The sequence below is a fragment of the Pituophis catenifer genome, unplaced genomic scaffold, assembly GCF_029215685.1.
Source record: "Pituophis catenifer annectens isolate HBS135680 unplaced genomic scaffold, rPitCat1.0.hap2 SCAF_2, whole genome shotgun sequence".
NCBI lineage: Eukaryota > Metazoa > Chordata > Lepidosauria > Squamata > Colubridae > Pituophis > Pituophis catenifer.
Window position 1 is genome coordinate 7,239,443 of NW_027256882.1, and position 21,727 is coordinate 7,261,169.

A 21,727-nucleotide genomic window follows, 5' to 3' on the forward strand; every position below is an offset into this window, starting at 1 on the left:
GGGTTTTTGAGATCTCCCTCGCCCCTGGACATGCCTAGAGGCGCTGGCGAAGAAGTTGGCCGCGCTGCTCCAATGCTGCCGAAAGTGGTGCTATGGTGGTTTGTTCGTTGGCAGCGATAGCAGCAAGGTGAAAGGGGAAGTATGGCTGTGGGACAGCGAGTGGTGGCAGCCTGTTGAAATTTCATCTGCCCCACTCAGGAACTTCCTCAGCGGCCCCTGGAATCCGGGAATGGTGGCGTGGATATCAGCGGGGATGGTGAGGCCGGCCCCAACATTAAACTGGGCCATGGCACACCCCATGGAAGTACTGGAGCTGTTCTCAGGCCCTATTGCCGGAGAAGGGGGGCTTGCTAGAGGATGAAAACTGAGAGGAGCATAACGGACTGGAGAAGAAAGACCCCCTCCCGGGATATCTTGGCAGCTGTAGAGGACCTGGAGGCCCCCTGTGACATCCAATGGAGGCTGGGGTTTGGATTTGTTATCCCGGAAGAACTGAACTATCTGAGGAATGTAGGGCTGGGGGGGGGACGGAGGAGTTTTCCGTCTCATAGATACCAGCCCTTTTCTCCTCCCCCTCCCAGGTACTGTGTCTGCCTAAATGGGCTTATTATTCGCCCTAATTGAGGGAATCTTCTCTCTCCCCCCCCTTTTCTTCCCCTCTTCCTTCTTCCCCTTCCCTTCTTTCCCTTTTTCATCGGGACTTACTTGAATATGATCTTGAGTATAAGACTTTGCCAAGGATTTTCCATCTTCGCCCCTGGCATGACTCATAGACTGACTGATAGATTGATAAATCTTTTTTCCGACCATGGTTAGCCAAACTGATGCAACTGTTGAGGGGTCCTCTATTACATCATGACTCTTTTTTTTTTTTATTGCAAAAGTTTTACAATTAGATTTTCACCCCTTTTTTCACCCCCCCCCACCTCCCTCCCCAAACCCTCCCTAACCCTCCCTAACCCTCCCCCCCAGACTTCCCTATTATATACTCATAACTAGTAACACTAGTAAACAAGCTTAAACCCATCCCTCCCCCTGTATAATTTTTCCTCTTTATCTCTTTACATTAAAATATTTCTAATACATTAAAATATTTCTAATACATTATTTTCAAATAAAAGCTATTTGATACTTTCTAGTTTGGTATTTGTTCTGAACATATTCTATCCACCTTTTCCATTCCCATTCATAAGTCTCTTGTGAACAGTCTTTTAAATATGCTGAAATCTTCGCCATCTCAGCAAAACTAGCCATCTTCAAAGTCCATTCCTCGATAGTGGGTAAAGCTTCATTCTTCCAATATTTACCTATCAACAATCTTGCTGCTGTTATCATATACAATATCAGTTTTATCTCACCCCGTGTAAAACCCTTAACTATACCCAATAAAAACAACTGTGGAGAAAATTGAATTTTTTTCCTCAAAACATTCTGCATGACCCACCAAATTTTTATCCAAAAAGCCTTAACTTTCCTACAGGTCCACCAAACATGATAATACGTGGCATCTAAACATTCACATCTCCAACATTTTGGCTGAACATTAGGGTACATACATGACAACTTTTTGGGATCTAAATGCCATCTATAAAACATTTTATAAAAATTTTCTCTCAGGTTTTGCGACTGTGTAAATTTAACATTCTGAACCCAAATTTTTTCCCATGTTTCCAGCATCACTGGTTCTTCAAAATTCTGTGCCCACTTAATCATACAGTCTTTAACTAATTCAGTTTCTGAATCTCTTTCTAGCAAAACATTATAAAGCCTTTTGATATGCATTGGACCTTTCTCTCTTATATGTCTAACCAATTCTTCCTCATGCAACATAATACCAGTTTTTTGGTCCTCTTTCCATCTCAATTGTAATTGATTATATTGTAACCAAGTTAGATTAAGCCCTTCATCCAACAGTGTCTGTAATGTCTTCAGCTGCCATCTGCCCGCATCTGTAAAAAGAACCTCTTTGTATAAAAACCCCCCGAGTGACATTATATTTGTATTCCACAAAATATGACCAAGATCCAGCCATAGCGGTATTTTGTAATCCCATTTGAGTCGGTGCTTCTTCCAAACTCTCATCAAAGAGTCTCTAAGTATATGACTTTTAAATACTTTATCAACTTTGTCATCGTAGAATAAGTAGGCATGCCATCCAAGTTCAAGGTCAAAACTTTCTGCTTTCAATATTCCAGTCTTTTTACTTCCAAACCAATCACTTGTTAAAGTTAAAGCTGCTGCATCATAATATAACTGTAGGTTTGGGAGTTTAAGACCTCCTCTTTCTGGAACATCTTGCATAATTTTCAATTTCACTCTCGGCTTCTTCTCATTCCAGACAAACTTATTCACACCAGACTGCCAAACTTTCAGTTGTTTATCACTTTTAAGCACCGGAATCATTTGAAACAAAAACAGAAATCTTGGCAAAATGTTCATCTTAACTGCTGCTATTCTTCCAAGTAGAGACAGTTGCAGCTTTTTCCAAGTCTCCATATCCTTCTGAACCTCTCGCCACAACACCTCATAATTATTTTGAAACAATTTCATGTTTGATTCTGCAACCTGAACTCCAAGATATTTTACCTTAGGTACAATTTCAAAACCTGCCCTCCTTTCAAGCTCATGTTTACGATCTTGTGTCATATTTTTAACTATCATTTTAGTCTTTTTTGAATTCAGTCTAAAACCTGAAACTCTACCATAGTCTTGTATAATGTCGTTCATCAGGATTGTTGATTCCATTGGTTGTGATAGGGTAACAACCAGATCATCTGCAAATGCCTTTATTCTATAATCCTCTTGCCTTATCATTATGCCTTTCAAAATTTTAGAGTCCCGTATTGTATTTAGCAAGACTTCCAATGTTAAAATAAATAAAAGTGGGGACAACGGACATCCCTGTCTTGTTCCTTTTTCAATTTTAAACTCTGTCGTCAAACTTCCATTAATAATAATCTGTGCTTTTTGCTCTTGATAAATTGCTGAGATCGCCTGTATAAATTGGTCCCCAAAGCCCATCTTTTTTAAAGTCTTTAGTAGAAAATTCCAATCCACTCTATCAAAGGCCTTCTCTGCATCCAAAAAAACCAGCACTGCAGGAATCTGTTTATTCTTATCAAGATATTCCAATAAGTCTATTACTTGCCTTACATTGTCCTTCATATATCTACCCTCGATAAATCCCGCTTGGTCCTCATGAATCACCTTTTGGATTACTGGCATCAACCTGTTGGCTAATACCTTCGCATAAATTTTATAGTCTGTATTCAAAAGAGATATTGGTCTATAATTCTCTGGTTTTTTAGGACCAACTTGTTCTTTTGGTATCAAAGATATATAAGCAGTTGTCCAAGATGGGGGTATTTTACCCCCTTGTTGAATATTGCAAAATAAATCTCTAAGTTGTCCCACCATTTCAGCTTGTAAAGTTTTATAATACACTGCAGTCAAACCATCCGTGCCAGGAGCTTTGGCTGTTTTTAGCTGTTTAATTGCTGCTGTTATCTCCTCCTCTGTTATAGGATAATTCATTCTTTCCTTTTGTTGATCGGTAATTTTTGTAACTCTCTTATCATTTAAATATTTTTCTATAAGTCCATTCTGCACCTCTTCTTTGGCATATAATTTAGTATAATAGTCCACAAAAGCTTCTTTAATTAATTTTTGTTGAAAGATTTCTTTCCCTCCAATATCAATACGATCGATAATCCGTGCACTTTGTTTTTTCCTCAATGTGTAAGCCAACCATCTGCCCGGTTTATTAGCGTTGCAAAATGTGTTATGCTTCGCGTATTGTAGGCTTGTTGCAACTTGTTCCGCCATAAGCATTTGAAATTGATCTTTCAAAAGTTTTATAGCACTTTGTATTCTTTCATCTGATGGGTTTTTAATAAGTAACTGTTCTTTATTCTTTATTTCCATTTCCAACTCAGATCTTTTCTTTTGTCGGAGCAGTCTATGTTTAGAATTCATATAGATAAGTACCCCTCTCATATAAGCTTTACTTGCGTCCCAAACAATTTCAATTGGGGTACCTTTATTCAAATTTATTTCAAAAAATTCTTTCAAATGCTTTTTAAGTTCTATTGTATTTTTTTCATATCTAAACAAGTTCTCATTTAATCTCCAAGAACGTCTCTCAACCTTATCCATCTCAATTTCTATCCATACAGGGCTATGGTCAGTCAAAGTTCTTGGAAAAATCTTTGTTCTTTTTGTCTTAACAAGTAGATCATTTGACAACAGAATAAAATCAATCCTAGAAAAGGATCTATGTCTATCAGAAAAGAAAGTGTAATCCAATTCATTTGGATTATGTATTCTCCAAACATCTTTTAATTCCATATCTTCTTTCATATCAAAAAAAGTCTGTGGTAGTCTAATTCTAGACTTTGCCAAGCTCTTTTTATCTAGTTTAGAATCAATTACTCCATTCCAGTCTCCCATAATTAAAATAGATCTATAGTCCCATTGCAATATTTTAGTATGTAACATCTTATAAAAATAGTCCTGTTGTTGGTTGGGAGCATAAATTCCAATCAAAAGAATATTACATCATGACTCTTGTCTGTGGGAGAACTTTTTCAATCTACGGCCCCGTGGGGTTCCGCCGTGAGAGGGCGGGCCGGAGGTCGCCCCCATTGGAGGAGATAATTTAGGACCCTCCTGCTGTTGTGGGAGGACAGTTGAGACACCAACAGCACATCGATGAACAATTGGCTGTGTTACATCTTTTGTGAAGTCCCCTGTCTGAGCTTTGGGCCTCCATCGCTGCATTTTGGAGATGTATACGACTGCAGATCTTCTTGCGCTGCGAGATTCCCCCTTCTCGCAGATGTGGCCCTCCTCACTATTGAGGGCCCACCTCAAGGAAGGGTTTTGGGACCCAGAGAGGTGGCATGTGAAAACGAGGGGATTGAGGGGTTTTCTAACAAAATTTTTAGTCAAATTTTTAAGGGGTCCTAGGGAGGGGGAGGGTCAGATTGGAATTCGGGCTGTGGGTATGGGGGATAACCCACAAGGGGGAGGGTCGGGTCTGGCAGTGAAGCGTGGCATGGGGGATGGGGGACCCGGGATCGAGGGGGGGGTTAGAGCTTGTCCGGATAGTTTTTTGAACATCAGTACTGTAGGTGGGAGGGGTAGATATGGCGGGAGCAGGGGGCCATATCGTGTTAGGGGAGTGCGCACTCGCTGTCTACGAGCGGTGGCGTGCTCCGGCCCCCAAGGCTCTACTTGCTCCTCAGGTTGCATAGACCCTCAGGACCCAGGCCTTCGGCTGATGCTGTGCAATGCCAGGTCCGTAGTAAATAAAGCCCCCCTCATCTGTGATCTTGTTCAGGAGGGGGGTGCGGACCTGGCAGGTATTACGGAGACCTGGTTGGGCCAGGAGGGGGGGGTTCCCCTCGTTGAAATGTGCCCGCCAGGTTTCCAAGCATTCCATCAGCCGAGGTCACAGGGGAGGGGCGGGGGGGTAGCGGTTATCATTAAAGAAGGTCTGAGACCGAGGGAGGCCACTGTTCCTCAGACGGCCGGCTGTGAATCCCTTTTTGTGAAATGGGGTCATGGGGTTCAGATGGGTTTGCTGATCACGTACCTGGCTCCCTGCCACGTGGCAACAGCCCTGCCCGAGCTACTCAACGTCATCGCCGCGGTGGCGGTTGATACCCCTAAGCTTATGGTCATGGGGGATTTCAACCTGCCGTCCGTGGGTGAGACGTCAGAGATGGCTCGGGAGTTCATGGCTTCCATGACAGCTATGGACCTGACCCAGTTAATTCATGGCCCTACCCACACAGGGGGAAACACGCTGGATCTGGCTTTTGTCTCTGGACAGTGGTTGAGGGATCTTGATATAGGGGATATACTTACTGAACCCTTGTCATGGTCAGATCACTCTCTCCTTCGTCTCGACTTTCGAACCGCTGCACCCTGCCGCAGGGAGGCGGAGCCGGTCAGATGGTTCCGCCCCAGGCACCTGATGGAACCTGACAGATTCCAGACGGAGCTTGGGCCATTTCCTGAGGTTCTGGCACACGCCTCGACTGGAGACCTGGTGGCCGCCTGGGATAGGGCGGCTGCTGGTGCTCTGGATCGGGTCGTGCCTTTGCGGCCTCTGACCCGGCGCTGATCTCAATTGGCTCCTTGGTTTACCGAGGAGCTGAGGGAGTTGAAGCGCCGGAAAAGACGCCTAGAGAGTAGTTGGAGGGCCAGTCTTCTTGAATCTGACCGGACACTAGTAAGATCCCACATTAGGAATTACTTAGTGGCGATAAAAGCAGCGAAATGTAGTTATTTTGCTGCTCTTATTGCGTCATCAGATAATCGCCCGGCCGCCCTCTTTAGGGTGACCCGCTCCCTGCTCCACCAGGAAGCGCGGGAGGACCCCTTGGAAGGGTAGAGCCGAGGATTTTGTTCAGTATCTGTATGACAAAATCACTCAGATTCGGGAAGATTTGGACTCCGACTGGGTAGTCTCAGGGGGAGAGACAGGGGCAGGTCTTGAGAATGTTATCTGGGATGAGTTTGATCCTGTGACCCCTGAGGACGTGGACAGGATTCTGGGTAGACTGAACGCGACCACTTGTTTATTGGACCCGTGTCCTTCCTGGTTAGTACTGGCTTCCCGGGAAGTGACACGAGGCTGGCTCCAGGGGATTTTAAACGCTTCGCTGAGTGAGGGTGACTTTCCCGCCGCCTTGAAAGAGGCGGTGGTGAGGCCTCTCCTCAAGAAGCCTTCCCTGGACCCGGCAATGTTGGTAAATTATCGTCCGGTCTCCAACCTTCGCTTTATTGCGAAGGTTGTTGAGAGTGTGGTCGCGCAACAGCTCCCCCAGCACCTGGATGAAACGACGTATCTGGATCCGTTCCAGTCGGGCTTCAGGCCCGGATACAGCACGGAAACGGCATTGGTCACGTTGGTTGATGATCTCTGGAGGGCTCGGGACAGGGGGTGCTCCTCTGTCCTGGTCCTGTTAGATCTCTCAGCGGCTTTTGATACCATCGACCATGGTATCATGCTGCACCGGTTGGAAGAGTTGGGGGTGGGAGGCACTGTGTTGCGGTGGTTCTCCTCCTTTCTCTCTGACCGGTCGCAGTCTGTGTTGACAGGGGGACAGAGGTCGACCCCGAGGCCCCTCATATGTGGGGTGCCGCAAGGGTCGGTCCTCTCGCCTCTCCTGTTCAACATTTATGTGAAGCCGCTGGGCGAGATCATCCGTGGTTTCGGGGTGGAGTACCATCAGTACGCTGACGACACCCAGCTGTACATCTCCACCCCGGATCACCCCAACGATGCCCTTGAAGTGATGTCCCGGTGCCTGGAGGCCGTACGGATCTGGATGGGGAGGAACAGGCTCAGGCTCAACCCATCCAAGACCGAGTGGCTGTGGTTTCCGACGTCCCGATATAGTCAGTTGACGCCATCACTGACTATTGGGGGCGAATCATTGGCCCCCACGGAGAGGGCTCGCAACTTGGGCGTCCTCCTGGATTCACGGCTGTCTTTAGAAGAGCACTTGATGGCTGTGACCGGGAGGATTTTTCATCAGGTTCGCCTGATTCGCCAGTTGCGTCCCTTTCTGGATCGGGACTCTTTACGCACGGTCACTCATGCCCTTGTCACCTCCCGCCTGGACTATTGCAACGCTCTCTACATGGGGCTCCCCTTGAGGAGCACCCGGAGGCTCCAACTGGCGCAGAGTGCGGCCGCGTGGGTGGTAATGGGAGCGACATGGCGTTCCCATGTAACACCTCTCCTGCGCGAGCTGCACTGGCTCCCGGTGGTCTTCCGGGTGCGCTTCAAGGTTTTGGTTACCACCTTTAAAGCGCTCCATGGCTTAGGACCCGGGTACTTGCGGGACCGCCTACTACCACCAATAGCCTCCCACCGGCCGGGACGCTCCCATAGAGAGGGGTTCCTCCGGGTGCCGTCAGCCAAACAATGCCGACTGGTGGCCCCCAGGGGGAGAGCCTTCTCTGTGGGGGCACCTACTATCTGGAACGAGCTCCCCCCAGAGATACGGAGGATCCCGGATCTGCGCACCTTCCGCCGCGCCTTAAAGACCTTACTATTTCACCAGGCCGGCCTGGCCTAATTTTCCCCCTCTTTTATAAAAGATTTTTAAAATTTTAAATATCTTTTAGTATTTATATATTCAATTTTAAATTGGTTTTAAAAGTTTGGGGTTTTAAATTTGCCGGGCCAAAATTATTTAATTTGATTTTATTCTATTTTTTAAATTTTGTATTGTATGTGTTTTTATTGTCTGGCTGTGCACCGCCCTGAGTCCTTCGGGAGTAGGGCGGTATAGAAATCTAATAAATAATAATAATAATAATAATAATAATAATAATAATAATAATAATAATAATAATAATAATAATAATAGTAATAATAATAATAATAACTGCCCCCAGACATACGCAAGATCTCTGACCTCCGAGTTTTCCGCTGTGCTCTTAAGACCCTGCTCTTCCGACAGGCAGGGCTAGCTTCATAAATTGAGTTTTAAATTTGGAATTCTTAAATTTTTGGGTTTTTTTAGTTAATTGGCCTTAAATGTAATACTTTTAATAATTTTTTAAATTTAAATTGTGATATTTGTATTGTGTTTTTACCTGGCTGTACACCATCCCGAGTCCTTCGGGAGAGGGGCGGTATAGAAATAAAATTATCCTTATCCTTATCCTTCAAAAGCCTGAGCACCCATTAAAAGTTGGCCAAGCTAAATCACCAAGGTGGTTGAACTTCACTGAGAATTGAATGTGAGGAGTAGAAATATCAGTCTTTTTAAACTGCTTAGGAGACATCAGTACTATTGATCAAGGTGTCCTTTACATATTAAAATATGGAGCCCTGTTTTAAGCTGATTCCATAATGTCCAACATGGGGTGCTAGGTGACGCATTTTGTGCATCCTCTGCAATCTGGAATTTCCATAAAACAGATGAGAGAGGCCAAGTGTTCTAAAATAGAAAAGGAGAAGGCAATTCTGTTAAGCAGTTCCCAAGTTCAGGTTTGGGCAGAATCCAATGAAACTGAATCAAGCCTGGATAGATACCTTCTTGGTCCTTGTGTCAAATATGCCTTGGGATTCAGATTCAGTTCGATCCTAGGTAGAGACAGATATTTCTCTTTCTGGGCACAGCAGGAATATATCTGCTGAACAAAACTCTGCATTGACGACAGGAAGGGCATTCGACCATTAAACCACTTTGCTAGCTCCATTCAGTTGCCCAGACTCCACCCTGCAAGGGATTATGGAGTCGTTAAAAGATGATGATGATGATGATTCAGATTGTTGTGGCTGGGGACAGTGTCCATTGAAAGGGAAGCTCCATAGTAATATGGTGGCCATAATGTTGTGACCAGTATTATTGGTGGTTTCCTTTCACCTCACTGGGATAGATCATTGGGCCATCAGCTCAGTGGAAGGAGGTCCAAAGCATTCAGCTCACCTGGAATCATAATATGAGATAATGACCTGACTTAGAAACAGTGGAAAACTGAAACATGACTATGATTCATAGAAAAGCCATTCCTGATATTGGAATTACAAGGGACAATTTGAAAGGAAATATTCCTTAGATTTGGGTTCTGGCTTGTAAGAGGGCATTTCTTCTGATAACCCTTGAATGATATTGTTTATCATGATTGTGACCTATATTAAGTCTTGCTGAGCAGAAAAGAGGCTCCAGATTTACCTGATAATAAATGTGGGTCTGTCTTTCCATGCCAGTTGGTCAGAGCAGTGGTGAAATCCAATTTTTTTTACTACTGGTTTTGTGGGGGTGGCTTGGTGGGCATGGCAGGGGAAGGATACTACAAAATCCCCATTCCATCCCCACTCCTGGGGGAAGGATTTTGCAAAATCTCCATTCTGGGGCCAGCCAGAGGTGGCATTTGCCAGTTCTCCAAACTACTCAAATTTTCCACTACCGGTTCTCCGAACTACTCCGAACCTGTCAGAACCTGCTGGATTTCACCCCTGGGTCAGAGGTGGTAGGTGGTAGCAGGTTCTGACCAGTTCTGGAGATCCGGTAGCAGAAATTTTGAGTAATTTGGTGAACCAGTAAATATCACCTCTGACTGGCTCCGCCCCCATCTATTCTCTGCCTCCCAAGTCCCAGCTGATCAGGAGGAAATGGGGATTTTGCAGTAACCTTCCCCTGGAGTGGGGAGGGAATGGAGATTTTACAATATCTTTTCTCTGCCAGGCCCACCAAGCCACGTCCACCAAGCCACACCCACAGAATCAGTAGTAAAAAAATTTGAATCCTACCACTGCAGTTAGTGTCACCTAATTGTAGTTCTTCAACAGAAAGGACCATGTCTTGGATGCCTATATAATGTCTAACAGAGGTCTATTTGGGCCTTAGAATTATCTGTCAAGGTTCCGACCAATGCCCTAATAAATGCAGGCGCGTCTAGCCATTTAGCAAGAAAAACTCAGGTGTTTATTAGGAGCACCATGTCGGCACGAACTAAGTGAAGCCAGCTCTGATTTCACCCAGTTCGTGCCTTGCCTCTGACCCTGTTGCCCCCTCCCCCCAGGGTGTTTCACCAGTCACATTCCCCAATGAAGCAATTTCACGGGTCATAGAAGTCACTCCCTCTGGCTGTTGTGAGTCTCTGTGGAGATAGCCTTGACTTTGGGCGGCTAGGATGTGTTTTGTTTTGAAATCCTCCTGCCTATGGCAACTTGGGAGCAGGTCAGGAAAGCTTCGCAAGTTGACATTAGCTTTTCCAACAAAGGGTCATCCTCATGTTCATCTCATGCAGCAAAAGGTGATTCACCTTTTGTGGGACATATTTTGCACTGATGATGTTATCTAGTTTGGGTAATGAAACTGCCGCAAGAAAACAAGCAAGCTCAGAGAGCACCAAAGAGCCTTCATTCCAACTCTGAGCTACAAATATTCTCCTTTATTGGGACATGTTTCAATGACCTTACCTGTCTGTCATCTAATACAGTTTAGACACTAGGCATTTAATTTTAGTCTCATATGACTAAGACATCAGCCATAGATATTAAAGAAAATATATACAAGTACTCTTTTAAGGCTCCATTTGTAAGGACTTTTCCCTGTATATCTTAACTAGGAGACTATTTTAGACTACTTTCAAATGGGAGTTTTATGTAGTTTTGAAGAAAACTTTACACAGTGATAAGCTTCTTTCATCATCACCTTTATTATATTTTCATAAATCTAATAGAAAAAAAACTTTAGTAAATTTAGAAATTAGTTATAAGGGACCTTGGAGATCTTCTAATCCAACCCCCTGCTTAGGCAGGAAACTCTATACTATTTCAGACAAATGGTTATCCAATCTCTTCTTAAAAATGTCCAGTGTTGGAGCATTCACAACTTCTAGTGGCAAGTTGTTCCACTCATTAATTATTCTGACTGTCAGGACATTTCTCCTTAGTTCTAGGTTGCTTCTCTCCTTGATTAGTTTCCATCCATTGCTTCCTGTCCTGCCCTCAGGTGTTTTGGAGAATAGCTTGAATCCATCCCTAAATCTTTTAGAATAAATTGGAGTGTATTATTTAATACAAATACATCATCATACTTTAAAATGGATATGTGAAGAATGGAGGAATAAATTTTAATTCAGCCAGGAGAAGGAAACCACAGGTTATCATTTAATGCTTAAATCTTTTCTTAATTCCGTGCCCTCCTAACTTTCTTAAATAGAAAAATCCTTTACATCAATGAGATATTCTAAAAGCAAAAGGGATGAGCTAAATGAACAAACTATCAGTAATTGTGTTGTAATCTCCTGCAGCTATTTGGAATTAATTAGAGGGTTCATACTTATCTAAATGAAGGCCAGAGATTCTTTGGTTAATATACATTTTGACCTTTGTTTTCCATGGATGGTGAGTCCGAACATATTTTCTTTGGCATTCCTTGTTTTTCTGCTTAGACTCTGCCTCAGTCCCAATGTGTGAAAAACTGTTGTCCTGGATTTGTCAAGCAGGCTCGAGAAGGAGAGTCAGTTTGCTGCTATGACTGTGTTCCTTGTCCAGAGGGGACCATCTCCACTCAGGAAGGTGGGTGACGCCAAAGAAAATGGCAGGCCTTACGGTAGTGAGCTCATTCAAAGGATTTTCATGAAAGTGCAAGTTAAAAGACAGATCGAAGCTCAACTGTTTTCTTGTTCATCTTCTGCTCAATTTGTTTAAGTGGAGGAATAGCAAATGCTTTCGTGGTGTGGAGATAATAACTTGGCCCTCAACAGCAATAAGACCAAGGAGCTTATAATTGACTCTAGAAGAAATAGATCAGACATCCAGCCCTTGCTTATCAATGGAGTGGAGCAAGTGGCCAGTTTTAAATTTCTGGGTGTTATCCAGGGGTGGGTTCTAATTTTTTTTACTACCGGTTCTGTGGGCGTGGCTTATTTTGTGGGTGTGGCTTGGAGGTCATGTGACTAGGTGGGCATGGCTAGCTGGTCAGAGTCAATTCTGGAAGGTCCTCGCACTTACGACCAGTCCTCGCACTTACGACCTGACTCATTTGTTTGTTTTTAACACTGATCAGCTGTAGGACGGCCCTTTGAAGCCCCGCGGCAAGAGTTTAAACAGTTTTTTTTCCCTCTAGTCATCAGCTGGGACTCAGGAGGCAGCAATAGATTGGGGGTGGGACCAAATAAAAGGTAAGAATAATGTGAGTGGGTGTGGGGTTGGGAGGGTGGGGGGGGGAGAACCGGTTCGGTGACATCATATCGTCACCGCTACCGGCTCGGCCGAACCGGACTGAACCAGGAGGAACCCACCACTGGTGTTATCATAAAAGAGGACCTGACCTGGGGGTGCTCAGATTGCAGCACTGGTCAAAAGAGCCCAGCAGAGATTACAACAACTGAAAGAGAAACTGTTGGTGACCTTCTACCGCTGCACCATAGAGAGTATTTTAACATACTGCACCTGTTTATAGTTTGCCAATTGCACAGTGGCAGATAGAAGAGAGCTCCAGAGGGTTAACATCATTGCCCAGAGGATCATTGGCTGCCCTCTTCCCTCTTTGGAAGAGTTTTATAGCTCCCACTGCCTTAAGAAAGTTTAAACATTCTTAGAGATCCTTTTTTTTTTTTTTGAACTATTACCATCTGGCAGACGGTACAGGATAATAAAAACAAGGACCAACAGGCTGAAAAACAGCTTCTATCCCAGAGCAGTAACTATATTGAATTCTACTGTACAGTGCAATATTAATGCAATATCAGGGATTTTCCATTCAATTGTATAGAATGTGATGGATGTGTGTCTGTGTTTTATTTTTATAGTCATAATGTACACTGAAGATGGCGTTTAATTTCATTGTACGAGGGGCAATGACAATAAAGTACTGATTTAATTTACTATAAACAGTTAATGATTGATGTAGCATTAAAGGTAGATTATCCTATCATAATTTATGAGGATAACCAAGCTGCTATAAAAATGGCAACAAATTTAGCAGTTAAGACAAGATAGAAATATACTGATATTCGTTATTTGAATGTTTGTCAGAGTATTCAAAGTAATATGGTTCAGTTAGAATATTGTATGCCTGAAAACAATATTGCTGTTAATTTCACCAAAGCGCAGGGTGCAATTAAACATAAAATATGTTGCGAAAGCTATGGCTTGAGAATTTGAACTGGCATATATTAGTCTGTCCAAAGGAGAGAATGTTAGGATATAGTGTAAGCCTAACAGTCAGCAGTCAGTCAGCAGTCAATTACAATGACTCATCAGTACAATTATTCAGCATTACATCTTAAAGTTACATAATGCATTTAAAGTTATAGCACACATCTATTGCCTGCACAACTTGTTAGGCTTACACCATATCCTAACAAGTATATTAAGAATTACCATCCTACATGATTCAGGAAGTGTATCTAGATAGATTAACTGATTCATTATTAACTTCTAATACTGTTGGTTCCTATGGAGGGACTGCAGATTAAACATGAAATCCTATAGTTCCTACGATTTGCCCAAACTCCATAGATCTTACCTTCTAATTTATATATTAGAAAATGGTAATTTTATTACCTTTATTCTGAGGAGATGTTAAAATATGGATTTGGGAAAGTATTCTTGATACCAACTGTTGTCCCAAGAAGCTGTCAGGGTTCCAAGTAACAGCCAGTTTTTTCTTAAAATGTGAATGGGGACATTGTTAAAAAATAGAACTTAGCTATATGTTTATATATAAGAAAATGGTATTATTATTACCTTTATTCTAGGGAGATATTAAAATATGAAATTGGGAAAAAGTTCCTGGTATCAATTGTTGTCCCAAGAAGCTTCTTAAAATGTAAATGGAGATATTGTTAAAAAACAATCCTTTTGGTATTCTCAGATACAGAAAGATGTACCATGTGTCCACCTGATCAATATCCAAATGAGGACAGAATCCAATGTATCCCCAAAATTATAACTTTCCTGTTTTATGAAGAAAATCTGGGCATCATCCTTGTGTCTTCTGCCATATTCTTGTTCTTAACCACAGTATTTGTTTTAATCATATTCATTAAATACCGAGAAACTCCCATTGTCAAAGCCAACAATCGGGACCTTTCCTACATCCTCCTGATTTCCCTCCTACTTTCCTGCTTTTCCTCTTTTTTCTTCATTGGACAACCAAGGAAAGCCACTTTGCCTTCTACGACAAGCTGTTTTTAGCATCATCTTCTCAGTTGCCGTTTCTTCTCTCCTGGCTAAAACAATCATGGTGGTGTTGGCTTTCCTAGCAACAAACCAGGAAACCAACTGAAGAGATGGTTGGGGAAGAGCTTGGCCAATTCCATCATCCTTTCTTCTTCTGCTGTCCAAATTATTATTTGCTCCATCTGGCTGGGGGTTTCTCCCCCTTTCCCTGACTCTGATCTCCACTCCCAGCCTAGAGAGGTCATCCTGCAATGCAATGAAGGATCTGTTGTCATGTTCTACCTCACCTTCAGCTACATGGGCATCCTGGCTGCTATCTGCTTCACAGTGGCTTTCCTGGCCAGAAATCTCCCTGGGACGTTCAATGAAGCCAAACTGATTACCTTCAGCATGCTCCTCTTCTGCAGTGTCTGGGTGAGTTTTGTGCTGACCTACCTCAGCACCAAAGGGAAATATATGGTGGCTGTGCAGGTCTTCTCCATCTTGTCCTCCAGTGCAGGTCTGCTTGGCTGCATCTTCATCCCCAAGTGCTACATCATCATCCTGAGGCCAGACCTGAATACAAAGGAGCAAATGACAACCAAAAGAAATGTTGAAATGTGAGACAGAGGAATTTTAAGCCTCAAGATTTTCCATAATTCCACACGTAGAAGATAATTCAAGCTCCTCTCCATACATAAGAGGGTCAACGATTTTGCTTGAAATAATTAAACAGCATTTAGAAGATAATGTCCCCAATCTTGTACTATAAAATTCCAAAATGTTGACATAGAAAAAAGGAAATGCCTTATCTACAAATTGTAGAGTAGAAGTGGAAAGTGCTTGAAGATCATTGAGATTGCAACCCAGGTGGATGTCGGGAAAAATTGGAGATCTGGTTTATCTCAGATGGCCTAAAGAAATGAGACATCTTTCTCGTAGTAGGTGGATTCTCTATAGGAGCATCATGCATTCATCCTTTATTTAGTCCATATAACACATTTCAGTTCTACTAGTACTTTTACAGTATGTGTTTAAAGAAGAACAGTTGGGAATAAAGGTGTGATAACCCAGGGCATGACATGAAAGCAACACAGTCAAAGAACAGATCTAACTCCCTTTATTGCTCCAATGTTGCCCCCCAAAATCCCCACATTTACTACAAGTCCTGGTGCATAGCTTTCACATGCATCTTCAACAGCCTCTGGCTGTGAGTAGTCCAGTAAGCAAGGTTTGCAAAACAGTAACCAGGGCCAGCAGTCCAATAAGCAAGGTTTGCAAAACAGTAACCAGAGTAAGAAGTTCAATGAAGTAGGTAAACTGGGCAGGCCCTACAAGACAGAGTACAGTAATCTCCAGATGTTGGCAAGTGCACACGAGGCTCCACAGATTCAACAGATTCAATGCTTCTTCTGACAAATGCCCCTCCCATGGGCATCTCCTTACATCTCAGTCCTCAGGTGTGCCTTTTGAAGGGGAGCGGGGCACTCTCCTCCCTCGTAGCTGGCTCAGTCTGCCTTGTTTCCTCCTTCCCTCTTCTCTTCTTGCTCTAGGATCAGGAGGGAGGTGGTGGTCCCTGCTCATTGCCTGAGCTCTGTCTCTCCTGCTCTTCCCTGTCTACAATCCTTTCTGATCCTGAAAAGCCCTTCCCTTCCCCAGTTTCCTCCAAAGCCAATGGAGCCACCCTCTTGATCTCTGTTGGCTCCTGTTCAAGCTCATCTTCCCTCACAGATTCAGGGTCCAACGGGGGCATGACAAAAGGCAACTGTATGTATCCCAGGATAATGTTGCAGGATCCAATCTGAGTCAGTCACTGGGACCACAGGTTTAGTCTTCCAAGCTTTTGGACTCATGCTGGAGCCCATCCTCAGGCAACGTCTCTTGATCTCTAGAATGTGTCTCTCCAGAAGGAGACATTCTGGAGAGAGATAAGTTTCCTGAGGATGGGCTGCAGCTCAAAAGCTTGGAAGACTAAACCTCTGGTCCTGGTGACTGACTCAGATTGGATCCTGCAAGAGCTTGGTATTGTGAATACCAAGTGGGCTCAGCCGTCCCAACCTGGAGGCTCAGAGTCTAGCATAAGTGGGGCACTGGTAGTCCATTGTTATATTAGTTGTGTATTATTATTTATACTGATTGTTTCCTAGTATGATTTGATTGCTTATTTGTAACTTATGACTATCATTAAGTGTTAAACCTTATGATTCTTGACGAATGTATCTTTTCTTTTTATGTACACTGGCAGCATATGCACCAAGACAAATTCCTTGTGTGTCCAATCACACTTGGCCAATAAAGAATTCTATCCTATTCTATTCTATTATTCTCTGATGCCATGCATAGTTTTCTATCAGTTTTGGGTGGTGGTTGTCTGCAAAGCCAGTGGAGACTGCATAGCGGAATGGGACTTTTTGCCTCGGTCTCTTCGCCTTGACTGTTTCACCTTAAGGTTTTCGCCTCTGCATTATTAACCACAAATTTTTCTCCTCAGCTGACACACCCCCAGTCTTTCACCCCAGCACATCGGCCTCTGCGTCAGGCTTTTGGCCTCCCAGGACAATTCGCACCCAGCCAATCGGTGCGGGGACTCGGGGGCTTTGGGAGTGGAAGAGCAGGGGCTGCAGTTTAGAGGGAGGCTCAGGAGGGCCAACAACACCCGCCCCTTTGTCCAAAGTGCCTGAGACTGAGACACAAGGAATCTTCTATCATTTATGGTGGACATGCCCGGCAGCAAAGAAATTTTGATCTAACATTAAAAAATGGTTGGAACAAATAACAGAAACACAGATAGAAAAAGAACCAGAAACATTTTTATTAGGAATTTTTAACAAATCATATCCCAAAGATATTAAATATCTCACAATTCACATATTAACAGCTGCAAGAATAACTTACGCAAAAAAATGGAAGCAAGAAAGTACACCAAATGAAACAGAAGTAATAGAAAAAATCTTAGAATGTGCTGAAATGGATAGGTTAACCAAAGAAATACAAGAAAGAGAAGAATCAGATTATTACAAAATATGGAATAATTGGTATAATTGGTTAAAAATGAGAAATAAACAAAAAATATGGGGGGAAATATTACCGATTTAAATATATATTAAAAAATGTTATTAGATTAAGGAGAAGTGAAGGAATATATTATAAGTAGAATTGTAGAATGTCACTTTGAAAAAATGCTTAAGAAGAAATCATAATCTTTTTGTGTATATGTTGTATAAATGTTTGTTGTGTATATGTTATGTTATGTCTTTTTTAATATTTATACTCAATAAAAATTATTTTTTAAAAAATAAAAAACAAAGTGCCTGAGACAAGGGCTGGCTCGGCTGCCGAGAGCAGCTCAGGGGTGGGTGGGGGAGGGGGGCTGTAAAGGATGAGGGATCCATCCTCCAGCATCACTTTCTGGACCTGGCCTGACAACTGGACAACTACTACTACAGAACCGTTTCCCCAGGGGGAGTGTTGGAAGAAATGGGGAGGAACCAGCTCAAGCTCAACCCATTCAAGACCGAGTGGCTGTGGCTCCCGGCGTCCCGATATAGTCAGTTGGTGCCATCTCTGACTATTGGAGGCGAGTCGCTGGCCCCCACGGAGAGGGCTCGCAACTTGGATGTCCTCCTGGATGCACGCTGTCTTTAGAAGAACATGGGACAGCCGTGGCCAGGGGGGCTTTCTACCAGGTTTGCCTGATTCGCCAGTTGCGTCCCTTTCTGGATCGGGACTCCTTGCGCACGGTCACTCATGCTCTCGTCACTTCCCTCCTGGACTACTGTAATGCTCTCTACATGGGGCTCCCGGAGCACCCGGAGACTCCAACTGGTCCAGAATGCGGCCGCGCAGGTGATTATGGAAGTGTCATGCCGCTCCCATGTAACACCTCTCCTGCATGAGCTGCACTGGCTCCCAGTGGTCCTCCGGGTGCGATTCAAGGTGTTGGTGACCACCTTTAAAGAGACCGCTGTCGAGCTCGCCCTCACGCTCGACACGACTCACCGCCGATCCCTCGCCCTTCAGCTTCGGCGGTGGACGGCCAGCGGGCGCAAACGGTGGCACACGGGGATGGGGCTCGGGGCGCTGGGTTAGGCAGCCGGGTGAGGTGGCGGGGTGCGTCGGATATAGGGCTTCTCGTGGCAGCAGTTTCCCGCATGCAACATCATCTCAGCTGAAAGGATTCCGCCGACGATTCGCTGGTTCGGGGGGGCGGATGGACGCGGCGCGGGCTACGCCCCACAGCAGCTGGGCGGAGAGGATTCCGCTGATGATTCGCTGGTTTGGGGGGGCGGATGGGCGCGGCGCGGGCTACACCCCACAGCAGCTGGGCAGAGAGGCATAAAAACGCTACGAGCTACACGCCCGTAGCGCCGTTTTTAAATCGCGTACGACTGCAGTATCCTTCATTGCTACGAAAGTAAACCATCATCCCAAAGCAAAACATTGTCTATTGGTGATTTGTTGCGTTTCTTCCGTTTCGTGGTCCGAGGATCCTGAGAGGAAAACAGCGCTTTTCTTTTTACTTCAGCGGAGGAACCAAACAGACGAATGACCGAAGGTTTGGATCCTGAGCTGTGCGTGGGGGAGGACTCCGGTGTAGAGCAAGCGGAGGCAAGCGCAGGGGGCTTGGATGAGGCTCCCACCCTTGTCATTCAGCTGAAGGAACGGACGGGGAGTCAATGTGAGGGGCCAGGCGAGCCGGAGGGGAAGACAGCTACAGCCTCTGGAGAATGGTGGCATAGCTCAGCCCTTACCGGTCCTAGTAAGGGAGCGCCGACCCCACCCTCCATGGATGAAAGGTACCTTAGGTGGAGAGAGAGGCGGTGGATTGATGATGAGGAAGGGGGGGGAGTGGAGTTATTCCACCGGTCTGGCTCCTTCGACTCTGGATGTCCTAAGGGAGAAGTTTGGGGAGGCCAGCTTTCGGGACACACAGTCCTGGCAACCATGGGCTACGGGGGGGGGGAGTCCTCAGCAGCTTGGCAAGGGGTTTCTACAACTACAACAGATACCCGTTTCCGTCTGGCCAGCCCTAAGTTGAGGGCGGACCGGGAGGCCCCTGGACAGAGACGTGAGACCATTCCCCCTACAGACGGTCAGGAGAGGGCAACGGGTCGCCCGGATACCAGGGGTCAGCCTGCACAGGAGGAACGTCGGGCCGAAACAGGGCGGCGGGTACCCTCACAGAGCTTCAGTGGCACACCAGCTGGTCAGCCCAGGTCCATACCACCCTGGACGGCGGGGCCATGGGGGGCCCAGCCTATGTGGGGCCCTCCTCCTTTCCAAGCAACGTTTGATGGGAGTGCGGACTGAGTGGCAATCTTTCTCAGCCAGGCTATCAGTTATCTGGATCTCTATGGCCGGTTCTACCCATCCCAGTGGTCCATGGTGGTTGCCCTCACCACCGTTATGGCAGGGGAGGCTGCCGACTGGGTGGCGGACCTACACAGCGACCACGCCTGTGAGCTAACCGACATTGGACTTTTTCTGGAGGGCCTTCGGGCCCGGTTCGAGGATGATTCTAGGACACAACAGGCCGAAGGGGAGCTTGTGTCCTTGAGACAAAAAGGCCGTCCTGCCAAGGACTATGTGAAAGAATTCCGTTCCATCGCTGGGCAGTTGCGGGCGTGGCCTGAACATATGCTTGTGCATCAATTTCATTTGGGACTGGATCGGGACTTGAGACAGGCATGCGTATATCGAGGATTACCACTGCGTCTGTCGGAGTGGTTTCAAGCAGCCATAGACCTGGATATGGGGCTGAAAGAGTTCCGCGGCAGAGCCAGTGCAGGACCATCAGCCCAGGTGAGGAGGCTGCCAGAGCGACCTGTGGCCAACCGAGGAAGTGCACCTACAGCGCTCGGAGACTCCGTTCGTCGGCCGACGTTTCGTTGTTTCCGATGCAATCAGATAGGCCACCGTGCTCTGGACTGCCCTCTTCCACCCTCCCAACAACCCGTAAGCCGAACACCCGCCACTGGGGGGAAGGGCCGTGAATGCCAAAGGACAACGCCAGAACAGTCCAAGGTCGTAGCTCAGGCTCGACCGTCTGGTAACGACACATCACCAATCGAGCCTGCAGAACGTTCCAGCACTGGCGAGGCATTCATTGTAGAGGGGGATAGCGACGAGGAGGACAGCAACCGGGATCCAATGGTGAGTGCTCCCGTTCGTCCTTTTCTGATCCCGGTTACGATGGAGAACACACGACGGGGTCTGGCTGTACAACAGGGAGTGCTAATTGACTCTGGCTGTACTCCTGCAGTATCCTTCGTTGCTACGAAAGTAAACCAAAGCAAAACGTTGTCTATTGGTGATTTGTTACATTTCTTCCGTTTCGTGGTCCGAGGATCCTGAGAACCGCCTTCTGCCACCGAGAGCCTCCCACCGGCCAGTACGCTCCCACAGAGAGGGGCTTCTCCAGGTGCCCTCGGCCAAACAATGTCAACTGGCGGCCCCCAGGGGGAGAGCTTTCTCTGTGGGAGACCTGCCCTCTGGAACGAGCTCCCCCCGGAGATACGGATGATTCCATATCTACGTACTTTCCGTCGGGCCCTCAAAACTTTTTTATTTCATCAAGCCGGGCTGGCCTAACTCTCTAATGGTGTAATTTTAAATTTGAATTTTAAATGGGGGATTTTAACTGTCGGGCCAAATTGCTTAATATATTTTTAAATTGTTTTTAAATTTTGTATTCTATGTTTTTTATCTATGGCTGTTCACCGCCCTGAGTCCTTCGGGAGAAGGGCAGTATATAAATTTAAATATTAAATTAAATTAAAATTAAATGTCCATCTGGGTTCAGTTCCAAGTGGGGAGAAAGATACTGGAAACATGGTGGCTCTTCGGAAAGATGGTTTTTAATGGTGGACAGGACCACATGGTTTGAAGTCTTGGGTGAAGAAAAAAAAGGGAAGAGACGCTGAGAATGCCTGGGTTTTATGCCCTCTCCAGGCTTTTGAATTTGAGCTTGTATTCTGATTGGTTGTCAAGCTCCCATGGGGCCGTGCAGGGGTAACTTTGTAGATTGTGTTTTTGAGTCTCAATCTTGGTTGAGCCTTACTTGGTGATGATGTAGTGAAA